Genomic DNA, 18,327 nt, shown 5'->3' with positions numbered 1-18,327 from the left:
GCGGGGTTCGGTTTCTGATCTCCGTTCCAACAGAGGAATCTGATTTGTGAGTTTACCCCTAAATAAATAACCGCCTACAACAGAGGAATCTGATTTGTGAGTTTACCCCTAAATAAATAACCGCCTAATTCTCAATTTTGAGCTAGTGTGGGATTTCTTTTAACCATTCTTCTTCACTGGTGCGCTTCCCAGATGGGAAGGAGAGGCTACTTTTCCATGCGCTGCAGCTGGCGAGGGTCCCGGCTAGCTCTCCTACTCTGGTGACCTCCGGGCCAGCTCTCGCACTTGCCACGGGTGGTAATAGGTAAGAGGAGGATGGCATCTTACCCTCACCCATGCATCCACATGGCAGATGTGGTAGGGCAGGGCTAGTTCTCATGCTTTCTTGCTCTCAGGGTCGGCTTACCTTTATCCCCGATCACAGGGTCAGCTCTAGTGTGCTCCCCAGGTGAGGTGCACGCCTATGATGAGGTGAGGTCATATTTTCTAAGTGTGGGAGTGAACTCTCTCCTGAGGGGTAGAGCCAGCTTTCCTGCGGCAATATCCAGTGAGGAGCAGGAGCAGCCATCCCAGGGACGGTGAAGGGCAGAACTTCCTCAGTACAGCATGGTCCCAATGACCCCTGCACTAACACGGGGAATGAATATAACCACAGATCTCAGCTGCAGTAGGACTACATAGTCCAACATGGCCCTCAGCAGCATCTTGGTCCCAGAAGCCACCACGGCCTCAGTGGCATCAAAGGACCCTCAGATCAGCACTGCACTGACAGCATGGCCCTCAGTCATCAACATGGTCCCAGACGGTTGGCCAACTGAAGCCATGAACGCTATCCAGACCCTGGTCTCCACAGGTCCACAGAACCAGACATGGCCCTATGCAGTGACCTGGCTCCAAGTGGCAGTACTTGCCACCAAAATCAACATGTCCCCAGGCACAGCATGATCCTCAGACACAGACATGATCCAAAGTGACTCACCAGACACTTGTCCTTCACATAGCCCTTGGTAACAACAGGAGCCCCAGACATCAACTCAACCCCGGCTGCTGTAGGGTCACAGACCAGACAAGTCCCTCTGCAATAACCATGGCCCAGGCAATTCCAGGACCCCAGGTGATAGTGCAGGAAACTCACATCAGGATGTTCCTGGTGGCAGCATAGCCCTCAGATGCCCTCATGGTTCCAGGTTTGGATCCAGACCCTGGATGTCTATGTGGCCTTTGGTGGCAACATGTGCCACAGACATCAATACAGACCCTAAGATATGTTCTTAGGAAGCAGCCTGGGCAAAGATGTCACCATCTTCCCTGGTGGCTATGTAGGTCATAAGAATCAGCATGGCCCCTATAGAAAGCTTGGCCCTGGGTGGCAGCCTAGATCCCATCAACACTGCAGTATTAGATGGTCTCAGGAGTCACAGATATCAACACAGACCCTAGATGCAACAGGGCCATGGCTCCAGTCATAGCTCTCTGCCACAGCCCTGGCTTGGACTATACCATGACCCTAGTTGACAGCTCTGGCCAACCAAATCCACCTGGCACTGGCAGTGGCATAGCCATGGGACACCAATACAGTCACAGGTTGTGGCACAAACCCTGGGCATCTATAGGGGTCCTAGTGGTAGTATGGACCTGTGACATCAACACAGACCATAGCCACAGCAGGACCATGGACTGAGACATGGTTCTTGGAAACGGACTGAGCTGGGTTTTCACGATGGCCCTTGGTGACTGTACAGACCACCCATATGAACATGGGCCCCAGGGAAGCATGATCGTCAGACATCAAAGTGACCTCAGGTGGTAGTCCAAATCACAGGACCCTACACTGCCCTCTGGGGCAACAAGAGCCACAGACATTAACTCAGACCTTCTCAGCTGCTTTAGTGTCCCAGATCAAGACCTGGCCCTTTGTCATAGCCCAGGCCCAAACATCTCCCTGGACTCCATTCCTATCAGTCTGTTCCTCACAACCCTCACCTCTCTGGCCAGATCTGCCTGTCTTTCTCTCCAGCCCATAACCATTTCACCTCTCCCTCTCTCCCACATCCCCACTCTGTACTCTCTCACCACAGCAGTGTCCAACTGCCTAATGCCAGGGCTCTTAGTTGGATAAAAGGCGATGCTTGGTTGGGTACTGCCCACCCCAGTACTTTTCCCTTTCCGATGCCCAGGCCTAGAGACCTCAAGCAATACTTGGTACGATGGTGCCTGACCACCCTGCCAGAGGCACCAGGTGGTTTCTGGTTGATTGTGACCCCTGCAGACCCAAAATTCTGGAGGGGTGCTATCTATTGCCAATTCCTTATTTTGCTATGGAAATATATTTATCACCTTCTCTTTATTACCAGTGTTTGTAACATGAGGGCCGGTTTGTTGGGTTTCTGTCCCACCCGGTACCCTACAGCCGGCAAGTCCCAAAGAAAATCACACAGAGTCTACATTAGGTTATATACTGATTGGCCCATTAGCTCAATCTTCTTATTAACTAATTCTTACATCTTATGGTAACCCATAATTCTTGTCGGTGTTAGCCATGTGGCTCGGTACCTTTTCTAGCAGGGCAGGTTACATCTTGCTTCTCTGTGGTCTGGGCAGGAATGGTGGAGGGAGCTTTCTGCTTCCCAGAATTCTCCTGTTCTCATTGCATCACCTCTACTTCCCGTCTGGTTTTCCCACCTATACTTCCTGCCTGGCCAATCAGCATTTATTTAAAATGTGATTGACAGATTACAGATAATTCTCTTGCACCAAGTGTTGCCATTAACGTGGATCTCCCATGACCTAATGTCTGTGCTGCTCATAATAGATCTGGAGATGCCTGGGAGAAAATTCCAGTTCTTTATCCATACATTCTTTCTATGAGATATCATTTTTAAGGATTTTGTATTCACTGTCAACCTTCTACCATCATCTTTAGGGGAAATGCTTTTCTGTAGGAAACAATAGGAACTGCTTGGAGACTTGAGTACTGATTTTCACTATTGATAGTCATCACTCGCTACACAGCTCCTTGGAGACTTACAAAGAGAGCTCTGGACTAAAAAAAGAAATATACTTAGTGCAGCCTTCAAGAGCAGGGAGGATACAGGGACGTGGTGGTACACACCTTTAATACCAACACTTGGGAAACAGAGGCACGCTAATCAGATTTGAGACCAGCCTGGTCTACATAGTGAGTTCCAGGACAGCCAGAGATATACAAAGAAACCCTGTATTGAAAACAAAAAACAAAAAAACAAAAACAGAGCAAACAAACAAAAGAGCGGGGATAAGAAAATATAAATATACATTAAAACTGCTAGACAAGACAATTCAGTTGTGATTCATCAAAATAATACTTTTTATACATACTCAGCATCTCACGACCCTCAAGTAAAACTCCCTCCCATGGAGTCACCCAACCAGCTATTTACTTCTGTCTTCTGTATTCCTTTTGGTATTTCCTACTAATTCAATGAAATCCTTTTATTTTTTTATGGTGTGTTCTCCAACTACTGAGATTTTTTTCTTCAGTTTTCAAGCTCATTTCAGAATCTGAGTTTAAATCTCTTAAGTAGAACGTTCTTTCAGAAACAAGCACCATATAAATTAAGTTGGGCTCTTTATTTTCTTCTCCTTGTAGCTAACTGTGAAAAAAAACCCTCTTGAGTTAATAAATAGCTTTTCTGTACAATATTATGAATGAACACTTTTCTCATGCTCCACATTATTCCTAAGATGTTAAGTATTTATTTCATAAACTATAGAAAATACAGAAATACGTAGTGCATTCAAAGACATCAAAGACTGCTTCAATATCCCACTTTTTGTGTGTGTCATCATGAGGGAGTCCTTGAGTTGTATTGGAAGTTACCAAATTCTGGCATTGAAAAAATGAAACCCATTACAGGTGTCCACATAAGAATTCCATTGCACACCGGCTGGGTTCCTCACCTGAAAACTGCTCATTTAGTGTAATTATGGATGGCTGGCACCTGCGTTGGAAGCACTGACAGTCCACAGAGACGGACACTCAAAGGTATGCAATCAATTCTCAGGCAGTGTTTGTGAGGACAGAAACCACTCTTAGATGCACAGGGAATAGACGCAATAAATCGCAGCTGCTAAAGCACAAGGGAGAATCAGGTTGAACAAAAGAAAGGACTTTTGGAATGATGACTCACAGAGAGTTTCTTTCGTTTTGTGTAAAGGATGGATGGCGCTTGGATTCGAAGGGAAACAATCAGAGCACACACACGTTTTTCTGGATAGTGCTAACAAAAAGAAAGCATTAAGATAGTTTCACTACTTTTCCCCCTTGTGAATTTTAAAAAATGTTTCTTTTCTATCTGCATCCATTTTCTTGGGTTGCAGCCATACCCTCCCCACCTTATCTCTTTACCTCTGCCTCTTCTTCCTTCTATTCTACATTGTGCTCTTTTTCTGACAACATTTAGCTTTCTGACTCTCTTCAGATGTAAATCTATGTGACTGTTCTACCGCCAATCAGATAGCCAATGGCCTAGGCAGCACTCATTTAATTTACATAGCAGGTGTTTATAGCTACAGGGGAAGAACAAAGTAACATTCCAGCCCTTGCATGTTTGAGAAGTGGGATTCTCAGCTACTCCTGGTTCCTAAGCAAACAGAACAGTTTTCAGTGTATGTTAGCCACCAATGGGCAAATAGGTTATAGTTATCACCCTCAGAAACTTCAGGGCTGAACAGTAAAGATACATTTCCTCTTGCAGAAGAGTGAAAACCATGGAATTATTACAGCAAACACATCTCAAGATCACCCCACAGGAGAGATACTGCTATAGACTCTATGCCCTGAAACAGATACTGGGGACTCTCCACATAGCCCTTCTATAGAAAGTGACAAAGGAATGAGTTTTATATTCTGTAACAGATAACTTCTTACATTTTTACATCTGTATTGGAGTTATTCATTTTATTCCTACAAGTCCTTAGCTAAGTAGTGAAAATGTACTTGCTCCCGTCCCATAAAGGAGGAACAACTGATTGATTTCTCCAGATACAAGATTTCATTAACTAGAGAGCAAAATCCAAATCCAGATGTTCTGACCATGACTTCAGTGTGTTTTCATGATTGGCAGGCTGTGAGCAGGGTCTCTCCACTACAATCTCATAAATATATTTCAGGATCATTAGATTTAATGCAATGATATTCAGGTATTCAGGTTTGAAATGTTTATACTTAATAACAGAAAACAAATGTACTGTGGTTACATTAAGCGGGTACTTACCTCATTATCTAAATATAAAAGTACTTGAAATCTTAGCTGAAGAAAATAATACAACCCAAGGAGATAAAGGGTATATAAATTGAAAAAAAAAGTTAAAGCATCCTAATTGGCAGATGATAAAATTTTATATAAAAAGTACAACAAAAACTCCATCGGGAAATTTCTAAAGTTACTAAACACTTGCAACAAAATAGCAGGATATAAAAGTTACACATAAAAAGAAGCAAACTCTGTAAAAATGAAAACATACTGATAAATGAATTAGGGAAAGAGTACCTTTCACAATAGCCTACAAATATTTTGGGGTAACTTTAACCAAGCAATTGAAAGACTTGCAAAATTGAAACCTTAAGAAATTATAGAAAGAAGTTGGGAAAGACACTATAAGACAAAAAGATTACCCAGATACATGGCTCAATAGGATTAATATTGCGAAAATGGAAATGCTACCAAAAGTAATTCACAGATTCAATACAATTCCCTTTAAGAATCTAAAATATTATTTCACAGAAAATGAAAAAAAAATCTTGATCTTCATATAAAAATACAAAAATAGGTTACAGGATACCTAAAACAATCTTGTATGAAAAAGGAAATACTAGAAGTATCAAGTCATTTATAAAGCCATATGAATAAAATAGTCTAAATTGCCATAAAAACAAGCTCAATGATCAATGTAATTGAATTGAAGAGACAGACATAATTCCACACACCTACAGATGCCAGATTACTTGTAAAAGAAGCCAAAAGCACACACTAAAGAAAAGAGATTCTTCAACAAATGATTCTGTCAAATTAGATAGCTACATAGAAGAACAAAATAAAATTCATATCTATCACTCTGCACAAAACTCCACTGCAAATGAATCATTACCTCAACATATGACCATATACGCTGATTCTGATAGAAGAGAAGGTGGGGGATAGGTTTCAGCTCATGGGCACAGCAATGGTCTTTCTGAAAAGGACACATATAGCACAGGCATTAAGAACAGTAGTTAATAAATGATACCTTAAGGAGACCGTTATTTGGTCAAAGTGTCAGCCTACTGAGTGTAAGAACTTTAGCAATTATGCATCTAGAACACATAAATAACTTAAAGAAAGGAAAACCCTGAACATCAACAAAATGAAAACCCAAGTAAAACTAAGACACGGAATTAGGCAGAGAGTTCTCAATAAAATGAAACACAGATGACTAAGAAACACTTAAAGAACAATTCTTCACAGATCTGGAAATGATGATTTGCAGTTTTGTGTTTCAGAAGAAATACTAAAGACAATTTGTTTTTCAGATAGGAACACACACACACAAATGCACACACACACAAAAGGACAAGAAGAACAAGCCTGAATAATAATGAAACTGCTAGAGTTTCATTATGCTAGAGACACCATCCCTCATTTCAAGATGTAATATAAAAGAACAAAACAAAAAATCAGGAGAGTATCGGCACAAAAAAAAAAAGACATGTATATCAGCAGAATGGAACTGAAGACCCAGACATTAATCCATTTTGAGCCACCAACAAGGTCCCAAATAAGGACAAAGAGACTTATTATTAAATATGAATGCTAACTCTTAACGTTGGTCTGTTCCGTAAGTTCTTTTAACTCAATTTCTCCTGTTTATATTCATCTATGTTTTCCTCACGGTTTTTTACCTTTCATTCTGTATATCCTACTTTCGTGCTTCCTCCATGTCTGGCTGGCCCTAGTATCTCCCTAGTATCTCTCTCTTTTTCTTTCTTCTTTATCAATTCTAAATCCTGCATTCTACTTACTATCACTAATTAGAAGTCTCAACTATACCCTCAGTATTAGTTGCTCAGTTTTGGTTTTTTGTTTCTGGTTTTTCTTTTTTTTTTTTTTTTTTTTTGGATTTTTGAGACAGAGTTTCTCTGTAGCTTTAGAGCCTGACCTGAAACTAGCTCTTGTAGACCAGGAAGGCTACAAATTCACAGAGATCCACCTACTTCTGCCTCCCAAGTACTGGGATTAAAGGTAAAGCACCACCACTTCCCGACAGTTCTCAGTTTTTTATTAGACCAATCAGATGCTTTAGGTAGACAAGGTAAACAGAAACACATCTTTACAAAATTAAACAGATGCAACACATCTTTCCATAGACAAAAAATATTACACAACATGAATAAATGGAGCACAACTTATTCTGCAACATAAATAAATGAAACACATCTTTGTAGAGTTAAATATTCCATAACAGTGGAAACTCATAATATATGTATATAAAACAAGAAGTTACAGTATTCTAAAGACAATAATGGTACGAAGTCAGTGAAAAGTCACACAATGTTTTTCTTGACTGAAACTAGCAAAGCATTTCTTATAACATAAACTTACAGAGTTGACATTGGAAAAATAGAAATCAGCAGTAAACACATAATGTGGAAAGAGAAGGAAAAGGATTTTACAGGAAAATATAACATTAGTAAAGTTATCAGTAGCACAAGGTCCTGCTCATTTGTTCATAATAAAAAAAAATCAAAAGCTCAGGAGGCACATGCTGACAAAATCTGTTGTATCCACAAGTAGAAACTTACTTATCTAGAATGGAGCACATACCACATATGCATCTCAGTGTTAAGGCACTCTTTCCTATAGTCAAATCTTTAAAAATAAATACAGGGTCAACACAGGGGGTTATGATAATAATAATATGTGTTAAACATCGAGTTTTCAAATAGAAAATGAAAATGCAAGTGCAATAAATATCTATCATGTAAGTGGTAAAAGTAAACAATGAGAGTACCATTTCTTTACTTAGAAGAAAGAGGTGAGGAAGCACCATAACCTCTGTCTTTTTCAAATAAGGGAACTCTGGGAGTTATGGGGATGCTCAGGTTCTCAAGAGCTATAAAAGCATATGAAGTTTAACCACACTACATATAGAATCCTCTCTCTCTCTCTCTCACTCTCTTTCTCTCTCTCGTGTGTGTCTGTGTGTGTGTGTGTGCACACATGCACACAAGTACGAGAATAATCCCTCATTGAATAAACTTGTATTACACATCTTTGGATTTACCTTCTACCATCAAATGGAAACACCTTGACTTCTTTGTGGTAGAAATTACACTGTAAAGATTTTATGCATTTGCATCTGACAATGATATATGAATGATAACTAAATACTTTGAACAACTGAACCAGCAAAATAAGATGCCTGTTCTTGTCAGACAAGAAGAAAAGAACACTTTAAAAACCACATCTATGAGAAGGTATACCACCATCAAATAGAACAGGACTATTTATTCCTTTATTTCAGCTCATCAGAGTTTAATTCCTGCCATCTCTGATACCAGATTCTAACCTATTATGAGATGCAACTTTTCAATGTCTGGTAATCGGGTTCATTTTAAGCAATGAAGCCATTTTATTTGGAATTCCTTGTTCATCACTTCTGGCCCTAGCACTAGCGCCTCTAGCTCTATATCTAATAGAGATAACTTACCCAACTACTGATGTGGTTCCTTTCTCTACCTGTAATGGAGAGATTGCAGTTGAAGTGAAATACTGCTGTGTTTGTCTAGCTAACAGTATCTGAACGAAAGGATTCAAAATCAAACTGAGACAAAATTCATTTGTGAAGCTGGAAAAGCGGGCAGGAGGGAAGGTCTTGCCAGCTAGGAGGACTTGGCTCAGCTCCTCCTAGCTGGAGGCATTGTTGTAACTGAGGCAGACCTTTATAGAAATTCATCAAGTTGAACTAAGAATAAGAAAATTAGTATTGAACATATACCAATTCTAGTAACATTGCTTGTTCCAGAGGAAAAAAATGTCTGGTATCGCTGATCAATTTTTTTTTAATAATTGATTGTTGAAATATATTGCTTCCATTTGGCTACCTGTTATATTTGTCCTCCATTATCAAAATCTAACAATGATCCTGTGAACTTTATAATTATTCCCAAGGCATGCAACAAAATTATTTCTTCTGACCCAGCGATTCCTAAATGATATAATGTAGCAGCATTTCACACTTGGCCTTAAGATGAGGAAAGTTGTTTGGTATTTGTTGTAAGTGCAGTGAGCATTGCTAGTGAGTGATGGCTGTGCCTAAGCAGACTGCTGATGCAGGAATACAAAAGTGGAGACCTATCATGCCTTCTGATTTAGGGCTCTGAGACAGTGGGGAGTGGTAAGATTGATAGCCCAGAAACAAATCTTCTGGTAGAGGTCCGTGATCTGCGTCAGAGCTTTTGGGATTGATAGCATACAGTGTTATCAATCTCAGCACGGTAAATGGGACTACTATTCTCTATGAAAAATGGGCCATATTAAATACTCTGACATTGGCTAGATTGAGAACTGCAGAGACACTGAAGAAGAATACATGTTTTCAGAAATAATGTTGTGCCATTTTATTTTGTAGTTTTTTGAAAAGAGACTATGAAAGCAATACTAGTCTACAGGTATCTTAAGTATGCAGTCTTGTGAACTGTATTGTTTTTATGAACTGGAAACTGATGGCAACAGAATTAAGATTTTGTAGCCGTAGGAAGGATGCTAATGGTAGTTTATAAACAGTCAGTAACAATTTCATGAAATGGAAACAAATTAATATATGGCTGATTATACTGCTGTACAATAAAAATTAAGCCTTGATATGTGAAATGAAATTAAAATAATTGCTACCTAAAAATCTACTGGCGTTGTAAATTTTTAACAGTTCAGGCAATATATCTAGGAACTGATTTAATTGATGACTGCTATGTTGATGCCTGGCACATTCGGGAACCCAAAAGATGTGCAATAGAATCTATTAACTTTTTAAAACTGATTCAAGCTGTGACTTGGAAATTTGTCATTTTCTTTCAAAACGCAGTTTTCTCCCTTCAGTTGTTGTCTTTTTTTAAAAAGATTACTTTGAAGTTAACATTTTTTGAAACATAAAGCATTAAATCTGAAACAGTATTACATGGCCCAAATAGCTTTACTGGTAAAGCATCATATCAAGTCCAGCTACATTAGCATTGTGTGTGTGTAGGGATGTGTGTGTGTGTGTGTGTGTGTGTGTGTGTGTACAGAGAGAGAGAGAGAAAGAGAGAGAGAGAGACTTTCCTTTAAAGTGATTGCTGACCTCAAATGCTTGTTATTATCATGTAAAATATGAATTATCCATCAACTAAATGTAATTAAAATATGGTATTTCCTACCCATAACAATTTTATGTATTTCATTTCACATGTTATACTGCTGATAAAAGCATTTATTTTGTATTAGCACATACACATTTTCCATCATTGTCCTTAAAAAGAATTTGGAAAAATGTGTATAACACTTTCTCAACTTTAAGAAAATATTTGAAACATCTTTTATTATTTTTAAATAATAAAGTTTGGACTTCCTGTGTACAATGAAGAATAAAACTAATATTAAAATCCTTTAATTCATATTTCATTAGTACCTAAATATGGTGTGAGTAACCAAATTATGCAGAGAAAAAACAGTGAAATATCAATATTGTTCATTTTTCTCTTGCATTGATTACTTCAATTAATTTCTCAGATAATTAATTTGACAGAAGCATTCTTTTATATGGAAGTTTTTTCACATTTATTTTATTTTTGTGATTATGTGCATGAGTCTGTGTGTGAAATACTACCAGTGACTTTAGGGGCCAGAGGTACCAAATCCTTCTGGAGCAGGCAATAGTGAGCCTCTCCACGTGGGTTCTGAGAATTCAACACAGTTCCTCTGAAAGAGCAATATGTGATCTTAATTTATTTATTTTCTTCATTTTTAGAAAATATTGAAAGTATAATATCATTACATTTCCCCATTTCTATCCTCCCTCCAAACAATCCCATATGTCCCTCCAGCTCTCCTCCAAATGCATGACCTGTCTTTTCATCAATTGTTGTTGCGTGTATAAATGTATGTGTACATAGATATTCCTAAATATAACCTGCTCAGTCTGAATAGTATTGCTTGTAGGTATTATTTCCAGAGCTGGCCATTCGGCACTGAACAACCATTGGTGTGCTCTCCTCTAGGGAAGCGTTGCCTCTCCAGGTCTCAACTTTACTCAGGTGGCTACAGTTCTTATGTAGGTTTGAAGCCTTTGACTTTGTCCACCAGGCTTGTGCTTGTTCAGTTTATGGTTGAGCCATCATATCCGTGAGACTTCACGGGTGGTGCTTCTGACATTGCTAAGAGACACAATCCCACAGCAAATTCCCTTACCCTCTGACTCTGCTGGTTCCTCTTCAGCAATGTTTCCTAAGACACAGGTTCAGGAGTGTTTTGCAGATTTATTAGCTGGGCCCGGGTTCCATAATTCTTCATTTTGGTAGGTTGTGAGTTTTCTATTGTGGTCTCTATCTGTTTCAAAGAGAAGCTCATTTGATAAGGAGTGAGACTTTATTTATTTTATATTTATATATCCATGTTTCCAAGGATAAATATTTACAAGGTAGTTAGGGATTATTTATGACTTAGTAAAATGGCAGTTGGAGGTCATCCAGTAAGATACATGATTTCACTAGCCCTGGGCAGTTGCTAGGTGTCCAGTACAAGGTATTACTTCTTTCTTGTTGGGATGATGTTAAGGCCAATTAGAGCAGTGGTTTTCATGGTTCATGACTTCTTTTGGAAGTTGAGCAACCCTTTCACAGGGCCTGCCTAAGACTATTGGAAAGCACAGACATTTACATTACATTATGATTCACAATAGTAGCAAAATTATAGTTATGAAGTAGAAATGAAATAATCTTATGGTTGGGGGTCACTGCAGCATGAAGAACTCTATTAAAAGGTCACAGCATAAGGAAGTTTGAGCCAACTGAACTGGAAAGATATTGGTTATTGTCAAGGCTTGTGTACTGCTGCTGCACCCTTATGGTTATTGTGTCGTTTTAGTCATTGCTGTAGTTCATAGGTATCATAGCAGGTAGGACTGTTGGTTGCTTCCTCTTCTTTGGAAGTAGGCAAAATCAATTCTTTGAAATTAAAATAATGTAAAATGTTACCATTTTAAATCTTGGTAGATTTTTTAATTTAATTTTTAATTTAATTTATTTTTTAATTTTTAAGTTTAATTTAGCTCTTTATTTTTACTTTTACGGTTGTTTGTTTTATTTATTTATTGATTGATTGATGTTGGAGAATGAATTCAGGCTTTATGCACGCTAAACAAATATCCTACCACTGAATTATTCCCTCAACCAGTGTTAAAATTGAGTGAAAAATTTTATCAGATGAAAGATGTATGTCACTGATCAAAATAACAAAAAAATTAATAATTTTGTATAAAAATGAAAATTGTATTTAAAAACATCTGAGTGTGCAATGCAGGATTATTGTAAATTAGTATGCTCACTAAAAAGGAATAATTATTTCTCTATGTAAATAAAATTACATATCAATTCTATTCTTGTTTTTCATCTTAGTAGGGAAAAGTAAATGATACTCTAACTTGGTCATGTAAACAACCCCAGAAGAACTAGTTTATTATAATAATATCTATGAATTATATGAAGTTGTCCACTGTATACCTAAAACATATACTTATAATCAGTATTTTTATGATATACCAGGCCATATAGTCTAAGATTATTAAAAGCAAAGGGCTAGCAGATATTTACCCTCTGCCTTGTACTGGAATTTATTTATTTATCTGATTTACCAAGTTCTTCAAATCCTGGGAATTATAACAAAGTAACTATTCTATAAAATCAATAGTAAATGTTAATTGAGTTTTTTACATTATAATACTGACTCTTTAAATACTTAGGGAACGAAAATTAAGAAAAGTTAAGATGTAATAAGTTAATTTTAGAACATTTTCACTAGTTAATGAAGCCATATATTTGGTGATGAATTTGGTTTTCATAGGTCTTTTTAGACCTTAAAAAGACAAAAGAATGGCAGAAAGAAGGATGTCCCTGAATTATTGAGATATAGAAGCAATTGCATTTACTGCTATGACAATTATCACATAGAACAATTTTTAGAATTAGATGATGCACTGTATGTGAATAATCCTAATTAAAAAGAGTTGCTCTTTAAAGCTTAAGATATTATGTCACAAGCTGAAATTAAATAGCATTTGTTCCTTACCTATAGAGAAGGAAATATTCTCCTTTAAAGAATACTCTTTATCTATTTTGCAAAAACTATAAACCAAAAGTAAAATTAGACTTCTAAAATTTTAGCAAAATTAAAATTTATTTATAAATGATTGTTGAAAATGGTGATTATGATTGAGTGCATTATATAATCTCCATCAATTTAAGATAAATAAAATACACAATATGTAAAGATAAACATATGATCAAAAAGTGACATGAGTCTGAGACAACAGGCCCCACATTAATATATAAACATGGTTTTGTAATGTCCAGCTATTAAGGAAAATCACATTTTTCCCTAAGTCTGATTATTTACTCATAAAAAGTTAACATCATTTGCTTCATTTTATGTTTCTTTTACTCAAAGTATATGTTGTTCATGATGGGCCAAAAACCAGGAATCATGTTAAATTAAGTTAAAAAGTGATGCGTGGGAGGAGGTGTTGACCAGACTGCTTCTTATTATTGAGGAAGTTTAACACAGAGAGGGCTCTTCCTATTTTTTCAACAGATTGTTTTATTATGCTACTTCCTCATTATGAATATTCTAAATTAATGGATAGATGAGTAAATAGGTGGTGGTGATGATGATGATGATGATGATGATGATGAGAAGGAGGAGGAGGAGGAAGGCAGGTGTCTGGATGGGTGGACAGACATGTGGGTGGATGGGTGGGTGGATGGATGGACGGATGGACGGACAGACAGACAGACAGATAAATAGGCCCTATTAAGTCTTCCTTGGGTGATAAGAGTACTGATATCCTTATTCTTTTCTCCTGTGCTCAAGTTCTTTGTTCTCCTAAGGTACTCTATTAAACATAATGCTTTATTTGCTAAGCATTGGGTTAGAGAAGAGGAAAGATTGTTAAAATGCAAGCAATACTTAATTTCTTTCTAATTATTTACACATAACTGAATTCAAAATATAGCAGTATGAACTTATGTCTCTACTGGATGTTTGCCTGAGCACATGATATTTAAAACAAGGGAAAACAGTAAAGGAGTATCTGCTTCTTCCTGGCTTTTATGCTGTAGATAGCAATGGCATTCTGACTCTAGAATTTCATCTTGAATCCTAGGTACCTTTGGGGACACACACACACACACGCCCTCAGAGTTGTGACTGGGATTAGTGAGATCTCTGCTTTTCCCTTCAAAATGGAAATAAAACAATTGTGAAATGGAACTTGGAAAGAGAATTTGTATAATGCTTTGACAGCAGACAAAGCAACCTTGGGAACCAGAGCATATGGAATTAGAGGATCAGACACTGATTAACACAAAGCTATCCAAACTCAAAATACCTTCCAGGAAGTTTTCATAACAATATACACAAGGACTTGTATTTACATGTAAAGATTCAAGATAGAAAACTCATCCAAGTTTTAGTTATTAATTGTAGAGTAAGAAGAACTCTAATAAAAGTCTAAAAGACTTTAGTCAAGATTTATATATTATACAATATTCTATGTAATATTCTCCCACCCGTGAGAGACTCACTGAAAAATCATGACACCTATGGGTTCTTTTTGGAAAAGTGCAGGGATGAAGATTATTGTGAGCATGCATTATCACTGATTTTTCATTATAAAAGTTAGAAAGGGGCCCAGGAAAGAGCCTAATAGCTAAAAAGTACTTGCTCTGCAAAAATAAGGACTTGAGATCGAATCCCAAATACTCAGGCAAAAAGCAGAGCATCTGTGCATGTCTGTTTCTGCAACATTAGAGGCAGACACAGGCAGATCCTGAGGATTCACTGCCAGCTAGCCAAAATGTAGAGCGTCTCAGTCAGTGAGACTCTGAATCAGGTGATATGGAGAGCTGTAGAGGAAAAACTGCATCCTGCTATGTTTGTATGTGCCCTTCCATACTCTCATAGCTGTACCACATACACACACACATACACACACACACACACGTATATACAACACACACACACGTATATACAACACATACACACACAAACATAGAGACACACACACACAGGTACACATAGACACATATACACATATATATAGAGAGAAAACAATAACAATAAAATCGAGACTTTTAAAGTAAAATTTAGCTTAACCCAGATCAAAATCAAAAATAGTGAATATCATAAATACAGAAACTAAAAACAAAACTAAAATTCTTCCAGTGAGAATCAATACTATTTGAGAACTATTACAGGATGTAAAATGTGGAGCTTTTACTTGATGTGCAAAGGCAATTTTAAAAGAATCAAAATAGGAAGGGTTTCACTGCCTTTCTACATTTGCACTTTGCCAGCCTCTACTGGCTGTAGCTTACATGGGTAGTAAAATATCGCTGAAGATGGCTCAATAATAGATAAATAATAAATAACAGGGTTTAGAGAAGTGACTATGAAAAGGGGTCAGATTTTTATAATAAAAAGCTGACCTAACTGTGACTCAGATTGTCATTATGTACTCTGATGTGTATGTGTATGTATGTTCCTGTATGTGTATGCACATGTATTTTAGTATATTGCATATTAGGAGCTTAATGAAAATGTAAGGAATTAGAATTAAATATAACTACTATAACTCATACAATAAGACAAAAGGGTTAAAACTGTCATTAAACAGATAGTCTAAAGTAACTATTAGAATCCATATCCACCACCATGTAGATTTTACTGATCTGAAATCATGTCATTACTTTCCCAAGATAGCTAGTATTTTTCAGTATCTACACAAAAGCACCTAGAAATCTAAATTCTAGACAAATATAGAATAGTAAACTCTAAACTTACCCATAATTCTCCACAAATATGAGAGAAAGATTGTAGAATTATTTGATGTAGCAGGCTTCAATTTTTCTGTGAGCTGGCAGCCCAAAAATACCATTTGTAAATAAAGTTTTCTCTGAGCCACCAGCTCAAAAAAATGACAGAGACTTTTTACTAATTATGAAAGCTTGGCTGTAGCTTAGGCTCATTCCTAACTAGTCCTTATAAATTAACCATATCATTTAATCTATGGTCATTTACATAACTTGGTTACTTTTACTCTGTACTACCCATCCTGCTTCCTCTCCATCTGCTGGGTACTTGGCCTTTCTTCCTCCCAGTGCTCTCGGTACAGGAGTCCCTGCCCTACCTCCTGCCTAGCAAATGGCTGTTCAACTTTTCATTAAACCAATCACAGTAACATATCTTCACATGGTATAAAGGAATATTTCACAACATTTGAACCTTTACAAGAAACTTTTACCAAGCCTAAAATTTAAGTTAAATAATAATCAGACACAAGGTGGGAAAACTTAGGCATCCTTGGGACTGAGATTTTGACCTTGAAACACTGAGTGATTAACTGCCCAGATATAAGAAATGTAACTGAGAACTCTTTGAAGAATTGTTTTCAGAGAATATTTTCAGAAGTGATGGCAAAATTGGAGTACACAGGGATATCGCTGAACTTGCTGATGGCATCGACTCTTCCAAATGATGAAATGCCGTAGTAACACGAATCAAAAGCAGGAATGACTTGCCAGACGGTGGAAGTATGCTTTAAAAAAAAAAAAAAAGTAACTCAACCTGAATTTCAGAAAGTAGATGGCAGTATATTAGATGAGAAAGAAATAATCTAAACATTATTTGTTTAATGAGTTATTTATTATGTATGCTAATATTTTTGTGAACCAATTGTAGAGATCATGGTTGTTAGTGTTTGGGGAAAGGCAAAGCCACTTAACCTGACTCATCAAGTAAGAAGTGCTATGTTCCCAAACAAGAACAGCTGGTAGAACAGAGGTTAACATCTGAAGAAGCCAAGGACAGCACATCTTATAAATCAGCTATATCTTAAAAATAGCAGACAAGAAAATGTAGAAAAGCATTGTGTGATCTGTTCTGATTTGTTTTTGAAATCGTTTTCCCTTAAATATAATGCTACCCGTAGATGGAACTTAAAAACCAGATTAAGTCCAATCTCATCTTCAGCTTTGTTGCAAACCATGGGCTGTGGCTTACTCTTCCTCACTGCTCCATTTCCAGAAGATCACACAGAACTTCTCCTATTGGCTCCCTCACCACCCCATTCCTCTGTCTCAGTTGTCAACTCTCATAAGCCTTCCTTGAGAACCCACCAACCATGCCAGCCTGGAAACCAGGTAGTTCATCTTCAAACCTTCAGTCTTTTCTGACAGTCTCCCTGACCCACCCTAACCCCAGTCCTTTGTCTAAGGCACCATCTCCCACAATCACTGCCTGGGAACCAGTAGGCCACACTGGTCTGGAAAGCAAACAGGGCAAGAAAGCAGAGAGTCAGTCTTCAGATCTTCCCTCTCCCTCCTCCCTTCAAAGCCCAGTTCCCAAGTCTCATCCCCAGCTCTGTAGCAGCTATCAGCCCAGCTGTGGCGTCTCCTGCCTCTCTGCAGAATTCCCAGGGGATTAAGCAGCTCCTAGTAGAACACCCTGCTGCCCTCTTTTCTGTGGACCCCTCACTGTCCCCACCTTTATCCCATCTCCATCTCTAAGTATAATTTCCCAATACCAAGAAACACATTTGACCACACATGGAAGGATATAAGAAGCCTTCTCCCTCCTTCTGCTCCTCATTTGGACCTTGGGAACTCAGTCCAGTGCTCCAATGAGGGTCTCTGTCTCTATCTCCATCCATCGCCAGATGAAGGTTCTATGGTGATATGCAAGATATTCTTCAGTATGGCTATAGGATAGGGCCATTTCAGGCTCCCTCTCCTCAGCTGCCCAAGGAACTAGCTGGGGACATCTCCATGGACTCCTGGGAACCTCTCTAGAGTCAAATCTCTTGCCAACCCTAAAATGGCTCCCTTAATTAAAATATCTACTTCCTTGCTCCCATAGCCACCCTTCCTCCACCCCAACCATCCCATTCCCCTAAGCTCTCCCCATCCTCCCCTTCTCACTTTTCTCTCCCCATCTCCCCTTACCCCCACCCCACCCCCAAGTTCCCAATTTTTGCCTGGAAATCTTGTCTACTTCCAATATT

The 18,327-nt window shown here is 38.0% G+C and overlaps 1 long non-coding RNA gene across 1 annotated transcript in view; it reads right to left on the bottom strand.

The window, feature by feature from the left end:
* Positions 1 to 16,401, bottom strand: part of LOC146890457 (uncharacterized) — a 56,810-nt gene extending 40,409 nt beyond the window's left edge. The window contains exon 1 of the long non-coding RNA XR_014998756.2: positions 16,110 to 16,401. This is a non-coding gene — a long non-coding RNA (uncharacterized LOC146890457). The remainder of the gene's footprint in view (positions 1 to 16,109) is intronic.
* Positions 16,402 to 18,327: the final 1,926 nt, after the last annotated feature.

The sequence above is a fragment of the Myodes glareolus genome, chromosome 21, assembly GCF_982192425.1.
Source record: "Myodes glareolus chromosome 21, mMyoGla1.1, whole genome shotgun sequence".
NCBI lineage: Eukaryota > Metazoa > Chordata > Mammalia > Rodentia > Cricetidae > Myodes > Myodes glareolus.
This window is presented reverse-complemented; position numbering and strand designations above follow the sequence as displayed.